Source organism: Piliocolobus tephrosceles, chromosome 8, assembly GCF_002776525.5.
Source record: "Piliocolobus tephrosceles isolate RC106 chromosome 8, ASM277652v3, whole genome shotgun sequence".
NCBI classification, from domain to species: domain Eukaryota; kingdom Metazoa; phylum Chordata; class Mammalia; order Primates; family Cercopithecidae; genus Piliocolobus; species Piliocolobus tephrosceles.
Window position 1 is genome coordinate 34,389,304 of NC_045441.1, and position 8,197 is coordinate 34,397,500.

General features: G+C 37.5%; 1 pseudogene across 1 annotated transcript; it reads left to right on the forward strand.

Annotated features, from left to right (window-relative positions):
• Positions 1-403: 403 nt before the first annotated feature.
• On the forward strand, positions 404-1,825 carry LOC111552279 (annotated as a pseudogene). Its single transcript, XR_002734595.3, has one exon. The product of XR_002734595.3 is annotated as an elongation factor 1-alpha 1 pseudogene (transcript).
• The last annotated feature ends 6,372 nt before the right edge of the window (positions 1,826-8,197 follow it).

The window sequence follows — 8,197 nt, forward strand, 5'->3', positions numbered from 1 at the left end:
ATACAAAAGATTAAATTATTCTCCATATAAGGGGAGGGAGTTTTCACCCTTGCCTCTTACCCTGAATAATGAGCACTAAATCAGAGAAATATAGTCTGAAATTTTTTAAAAATTAATGATATGCAGTAAAATACACAAAGTTTATTTAATTTCCTTTTATTGAGAAGTAAGAAAGAACAAAAATATATTATGGGAAAAATAAAAACAAATCAGGTATAAATTTCCTTTTAAGCACTGCTTTCACTGCAGCCATAAATTTTGGCATGTTGTGTTTTTGTTTTAATTAATCTCAAAATATTTTCTAATTTCCCTTGAGATTTTTTTTGACCCATTGTGATTTAAGAATATGCTATTGCAGCTTTTTTTTCCACAACAGGTTTGCTGCTAGAACACAGGTGTCGTGAAAACTACCCCTAAAAGCCAAAATGGGAAAGGAAAAGACTCATATCAACATTGTTATCATTGGACACGTAGATTCAGGCAAGTCCACCACTACTGACCGTCTGATCTACAAATGCGGTGGCATCGACAACAGAACCATTGAAAAATTTGAGAAGGAGGCTGCGGAGATGGGAAAGGGCTCCTTCAAGTATGCCTGGGTCTTGGATAAACTGAAAGCTGAGCGGGAACGTGGTATCACCATTGATATCTCCTTGTGGAAATTTGAGACCAGCAAGTGCTGTGTGACTATCATTGGTGCCCCAGGACACAGAGACTTCATCAAAAACATGATTACAGGGACATCTCAGGCTGACTGTGCTGTCCTGATTGTTGCTGCTGGTGTTGGTGAATTTGAAGCTGGTATCTCCAAGAATGGGCAGACCTGAGAGCACGCCCTTCTGGCTTACACACTGGCTGTGAAACAACTAATTGTTGGTGTTAACAAAACGGATTCTACTGAACCACCCTACAGCCAGAAGAGATATGAGGAAATTGTTAAGGAAGTCAGCACTTGCATTAAGAAAATTGGCTACAACCCCGACACAGTAGCATTTGTGCCAATTTCTGGTTGGAATGGTGACAACATGCTGGACCCAAGTGCTAACACGCCTTGGTTCAAGGGATGGAAGGTCACCCGTAAGGATGGCAATGCCAGTGGAACCACGCTGCTTGAGGCTCTGGACTGCATCCTACCACCAACTCGTCCAACTGACAAGCCCTTTTGCCTGCCTCTCCAGGATGTCTACAGAATTGGTGGTATTGGTACTCTTCCTGTTGGGCGAGTGGAGACTGGTGTTCTCAAACCCAGTATGGTGGTCACCTTTGCTCCAGTCAACGTTACAACTGAAGTAAAATCTGTCGAAATGCACCATGAAGCTTTGAGTGAAGCTCTTCCTGGGGTCAATGTGGGCTTCAATGTCAAGAATGTGTCTGTCAAGAATGTTCGTCATGGCAATGTGGCTGGTGACAGCAAAAAACCCCACCAGTGGAAGCAGCTGACTTCACTGCTCAGGTGATTATCCTGAACCATCCAGGCCAAATAAGTGCTGGCTATGCCCCTATAATGGACTGCCACACAGCTCACATTGCATGCAAGTTTGCTGAGCTGAAGGAAAAGATGGATTGCCATTCTGGTAAAAAGCTGGAAGATGGCCCTAAATTCTTGAAGTCTGGTGATGCTGCTATTGTTGATAAGATTCCTGGCAAGCCCACGTGTGTTGAGAGCTTCTCATACTATCCACCTTTGGGTCACTTTGCTGTTCGTGATATGAGACAGACACTTGCGGTGGGTGTCATCAAAGCAGTGGACAAGAAGGCTGCTGGAGCTGGCAAGGTCACTAAGTCTGCCAGAAAGCTCAGAAGCCTAAATGAATATTATCCCTAAAACCTGCCACCCCACTCTTAATCAGTGGTGGAAGAAAGATCTCAGAACTGTTTGTTTCAATTGGCCATTTAAGTTTAGTAGGAAAAGAATGGTTGATGATAACAATGCATCGTAAAATCTTCAGAAGGAAAGGAGAATGTTTTGTGGACCACTTTGGTTTTCTTTTTTGCGTGTGGCAGTTGTAAGTTATTAGTTTTTAAAATCAGTACTTTTTAATGGAAACAACTTGACCAAAAATTTGTCACAGAATTCTGAGACCCATTAAAAAAGTTTAATGAGGAAAAAAAAAATATATGCTATTGCATTTCCACTCATATGTAAATTTCTCAAATTTCCTTCCATTATTTATTTTTTAACTTAATTCCATTGTGGTTGGAAAACATGCTTCCTGTGATTCAAGTTCGTTTAAATTTACTTAGACATGTTTCATGGCTGAGCATATGATCTATCCTGGAGAATATTTCATGAACATGTAAGAAGAATGTGTATTCTCTTGTTCTGTGTTATATTCTGCATATGCCTATTAGGTTGATAGTGTTGTTTCGAATCTCCTAGATCATCTAACTAGTATTCTATCCATTATTGAAAGTGGGGTGTTGAAAATGCACTATTTTTGTTGAATTGTTTATTTTTCCCTTCATTCCTGTCAGTTTTGCTTCATGCACCTGAGTATTCAGTTTTCAGGGGTACGTATGTTTATAATGATTATATCTTCTGATGGATTGACACGTTTAGCACATAAATGACCTTCTTTGTCTCTAGTGAGAACGTTTGTCTTGAAATGTATTAGTAAAATCACTCTAGCTTTCTTTTGGCTGTTGCTTCTATGGCTCATCTTTTTCCATCTTTTTATTTTTAACCTACTCGTGTCTTTAAAGTATTTTTCTTTTAGATAGTATATATTAAGAGCCTTTTAAAAATCTATACTGCTGGTCGGGCATGGTGGCTCATGCCTGTAATCCCAGCACTTTGGGAGGCCAAGGTGGGTGGATCACGAGGTCAGGAGATCAAGACCATCCTGGCTAACACAGTGAAACCCCATCTGTACTAAAAATACAAAAAATTAGCCAGGCATGGTGGTGGGCGCCTGTAGTCCCAACTACTTGGGAGGCTGAGGCAGGAGAATGGTGTGAACCTGAAAGGCAGAGCTTGCAGGGAGCCGAGCTGGTGCCACTGCACTCTAGGCTGGGCAACAGAGCTAGATTCCATCTCAAAAAATAAAAATAAAAATAAAAATAACTATACTGCAAATTTCTTTCTTTTGTTTAGAACGTTTAATTTATTAACATTGAGTGATATTACTGATAAGGTAGAATTTAATTTTGCCATTTGGTCTTTGGTTTTTATATTCCATGTCTTTTTTGTTCCTTTATTCCTTGATTCTTGCCTTCCTTTGTGCTAAATATTTTCTAATGTACATTTTAAATTTCCTTGTTGCTTCTTTTATTGTAGTTTTTGAGTTATTTTCTTTGTGGTCACTTTTGGAATTATAATTAGACTCAATATAATTTGGTTAGTAACTTAAGTTAATAATAATTACAAGGATATTCAGAAAGTTTGCTTCAATATATGTCTGTCTCATCTCTTGTGCTTTGTGCTATTATTGTCATAAATGACGTCTTAATAAAGTCTTCAATACAGTTTTATAATACTGCCTTATGCTTTTGTCTTTTAAAAAAGGAGAAGAGTTATAAACAAAAATATGCTTATGCTGTCTTTCATAATAACTGTGTAATTATCGTTAACAGTGCTCGTAATTTTTATGTGTGTATTTGAACTACTTTTCACAGGTCTTTCATTTTAGCTTAAAGGCTACCATTTAGTATGTGATAGTAACACATTCTCTCATTTTTTGTTTATCTGGAAATGGCTTAATGTCTTCATTTTTAAAAGACAGTTTATCTGGATGTAGAATTCCTAGTTGATAGTCTTTTTATTACAACACTTGGAAGATGTCATCCATTGTCTTCTGAACTCCATGGCTTCTATGAGAATTGGCTGTCTGATTGAAATCCTTTGTCCATGGCTGTTCTGTCTTCTCTTGCTGCTTTCAAGATTCTTTCTGTGTCTTCGGTCAATTTTGTCAATATGACTATGGTATGAATAGGCCTAGGTCTCTCTGAGTTTATTTTACTTGTAGTTTGTTAAGCTTCTTGAACATGTAGATTAATATTTTTCATAAAATTTGGGAAGATTTTAACCATTATTTCTTCAAGTGTTTATCTTTTCTCTCTTCTTTTTCTGGAACCCTCATTATTCATGTGTTTGTATGCTTGCTGGTGTCCTGCACGCCTCTTAGGATCTGTTTATTTTTCTTCATTCTTTTTTCTTTCTGCTCCTCAGTCAGGAAAACCTCATTTGACTTTTCTTCAAGTTTGCTGTTTCTTCTTCTGCCTGCTCTGTTTTGCTGTTGAACCTCTATAGTGAATTTTATATTTGAGATATTGCACTTTTTAGCTACAGAATTTCTATTTGGTTCCATGTTATAATTTCGGTCTCTTTATTGATGTAAAGTAATGCCTCTATTTGGTGAGGCATTACTTTTGTATTTTACCGTATTTCTTTAAATATGATTTCTTTTAGTTATTTGGAAATATTTATAATAGCTTACTTTAAGTCTTTGTACACTAAGTCTTAACTGTAGGTGCCCTTGGGGATATTTTCTGTTTGTAGCATTTTTCCACGTAGTTAGAATACTTCCCTGTTTTTTTGTATGTCTCATATATGTTATGAAGACTGGGAATTTTGGATGTGACAACAATTTAACAATTGTGTTATAACAACTTAAAGACTGTGTATCTGATTTTTCTACTCCTTCATGATTTGTTTTTTGTAGCTGCTTTTAGTTTAGTTTAGTTTAGTTTAGTTGTTTTTCTTGTTGCTACCTATTTGTTTAGTGACTTTCCTGGACTAATTTCATAGACTCTATATTTCTTGCAGTGTGGGACCACTGAGTTTTTCACTATCTTTTATTTTTAAATTTCTTAAAAAAAAAAAAATAAGACTAGCTTTCTAGGAGTCACACTGGGGTTAATATGATTTAGTGGTCAGTCGATGATTGGTCCTATTTCCTTAAATGCTTTGCCTATGCTTTTTCTAAACTTTGCCAAGGGGGTCTGTGTGCAAAGGCCTTCAGACTTCAGGCATTTTCCAAGACAGCATTAGCTGTCACTTCCTGTTGTTATAGAGCCTCAAGGTCAGCCAGAGGTGGTGCCTTTTCCTTTCCCAGGATTTCCCCGGTCATACACGTAGCCTAGATAACTAAGAATATGTTGCACTTGTCAAAGTTTCCAGTGGTCATCTGGTTTCCAAGATTTGTTTTAAGATTCCCAGCCAGGCTTTTGTTTGCCCCAATTTAAGTCATGGCCTTAGGCAGTTGACATGTCTCCAGTAGCTACCCTTGTTTCAGTAATATCCTGTGAGCGGGTCCCTCACCTCTGCTGAACTGAGCTCCAGGTCAAATCAAATACCCATCACACTTGAAACACATAGATTATCAAGGGAGCTGCAAATTCAGACAAAATACTAGTTGTGATCTTGGAATAATACTTTTCAAGAAGCTCCAAAGAGGTCAGAGCCATCCTTAGTCTGCAGTGCCTCTAGGTTTTGGCTACCTCACTACTGTTCTGGAGAGGGAGAGAAATGAGAAAAACCTCAAGTTAAAATGTCACTGTTGTCTTACTGAGGGCCAGTAGCTTCTCTTTGATGAACGATTTTCATTATGTTCTGAAGCTTATTTAATGGCCAGCATTCTAAAATGGTTAATTTTATTTCTTTGGCTGTTAGTTTGTTTTGTTCATGAAATACACATTCATCGAGTCTTCACTCCTCTGTTCTGGAAGTCGATCACAAGATGCATTACTTTATAATTGGAAACATATGGTAATTGCAAAAGGGACTATTAATAAATCAAAGGAAGTTATTTCTCTGTCTACTTTGCTGTGTTGATATTCATTGTCATAAAAACTACCAGAGCCCGTAATTTACCAAGAGCATTAAAATGATTATCAGGACATGGGGCTACACAGGTGTAGTCTTCTTGGGTTATTTCTGTCTTCAAGCTGTTTGTGTGTATATTCATTAATTTTATTAGCATTCATTGACAAGTGTGGAGTCTCCAAATGAGATAAAAAAATACAGTCCTAGCCTTCAAAAGACATAAACAAAAGCTGGCAGGAGAATTAGAAAATTCTTGACTAATGCAACTTTTAATGCAAATTGGACCCCTGGGGTTATTTTATAAGATTGGAAACATTTAATTCACTGTAACTAAAAATATATATTTTTAAACATTAAAACAAAAGCATCCACAATTTCAGCACCCACATAACTATACATGACACAGCATGCATGTGTTTAGATAATATGAACTGTACAAGTTTTAAACTTGTCCCTAAACCAGAGTCTTTTTCCCCAAAAGTAAGTGTTATTTAGAATTTGTGGAATAGTTCAGGTTAGTTTAAATGTAAATATCAGTATATATCTTAATTCTATTTATGTATGTCTCTTTTTCTCTATCTATCAAGAGAAAAACACAAGAGAAAAGAAACTTAAATCTGTCCCATCCTCATATTCTGTGGTGAAGGGACAGAGTGCTCTGGCTAGAAAGTATAAATAATGTCGAAGGTTAGGAAAATTATCAAGCAGCCGCCTAACTTACTCACATGATTGAGGATAGAACATGTTTAATTTTGTTCTCAACAAAAAGAAAAATGATCTCCATTAAAGTCACAGCAGCTCGATGACAGTCTGGCTGCTTCAGAAGCTGGTGAGTCCTCTTCTGTCCAGGAACAGGGTGATGTCTGTGCTCAAAGCAGCAGTTCTCAAATGTTTTGGTCTCAGAATTCCTTTATATTCTTAAAAATTATTGAAGACCTCAAAGAGCTTGTATTTAAGTGAATTATATCTATAGACATTTACCATGGCAAAAATTAAAACCCGATTTTAAAATTATTAATAAAAGTAACAATACATTTACTAGCACATACTGTGAAATAATAACGAAATATATATTTGATCTCTGTTCCCAGTTTCTGGCATTTAGCTCCTAAAATTCTTGTAATTTCCTGGGTGATATAATCTTTTTTTCTACTGAGGTGACTCTTGGTGGGCTCCTGAATGAGGTCTGGTAACCAGAAAGACCAACACATGATTAGAAGCTTGGAATTTTCAGCCATATCCCCCAATCTCTGGGAAGGGGAAAGGGGCCGAAGATTGAGTTAATAATTGGGTATTTTATTTTGTCTATTTGATGAAGCTTCCATAAAAATCCCTGAACGATGGGGTTCAGGGAGCTTCTAGGTTGATGAAAACACCCATGTGCGGGGAAGCTGGTGCACCCCAACTCCAGGGGGACAGAAGCTCCTGTGCCCAGGAGCCTTCTGGACCATGCACTGTGCATGTCTTTGCCTGGCTAGTCATCTATGTCCTTTATCGTATCCTTCATAATAAACCAGTAAACATAAGGAAAGTGTTTCCCTGAGTTTTGTGAGTCATCCTGGAAAATTACCAAACCTGAGGAGGAGGCTGTGGGAACCCCGATCTACAGCTGGTGGGTCAGAAGTACATGGTCTCAACCTGGGGCTTGTGATTGGCATCTGGTGTGAGGGGCAGTCTTATGGGATCGGGCTCTTGACTTGTGGAGTCAGCGCTCACTCAGGGTCAGAGCTGAATTGAATTGTATGACATGCAGCTGGTTTAATGTGAGAAACCCCACCCCTATCCCCCCATTTTGGTGACCAGAGTGTTCTGTGTTGAGTGCATAATAAGAGAAAACAGTTCTGTTTTTCTATTAAACACTTACATACATAATGTATTATTAATACAAATACATTTTCTGAAAAACATAGTGACAAGTGGCTTTGTTTTCTATTTTTTGCAAGTCTATTTAATGTTTGGTTATATAGGAGACACATTCTCAGACCTGCTTCTGCATTCATCTTCTGTGATGTTGATTCAGGTAGCTTGTAGAAACCTCCACTGTATACTCCTGAGTTAATAAGACTGAACAAAGCAAATAATGTCTCATTATTATCACAAAAATAGTTCTGATTTAGCGGACCCCTTAAAGGTTTACTTTGATCTCCACAGAGGCTCCTGGAACACACTTTGTGGACCCCACGTCTAGAGTGAGTTCAGGAAGGACATGCTTAGAGATGATGGGATTAGAGGTTCTTGGGTGTCTACTCCATTCCTCAGGGAAAAATAATAATCAGATTTTTTGTATATTAGTATCAGCCCAAATAGTAGTTAGAATACTTTACATTTTCCTATATTCCTTGAATAAACAATTTACATCTAAATCCAGTAACTTTAAGAAATGTGTTCATTTGTATTGCTACTAGAGCTGGATAAGTTTGTATAGATGTATCA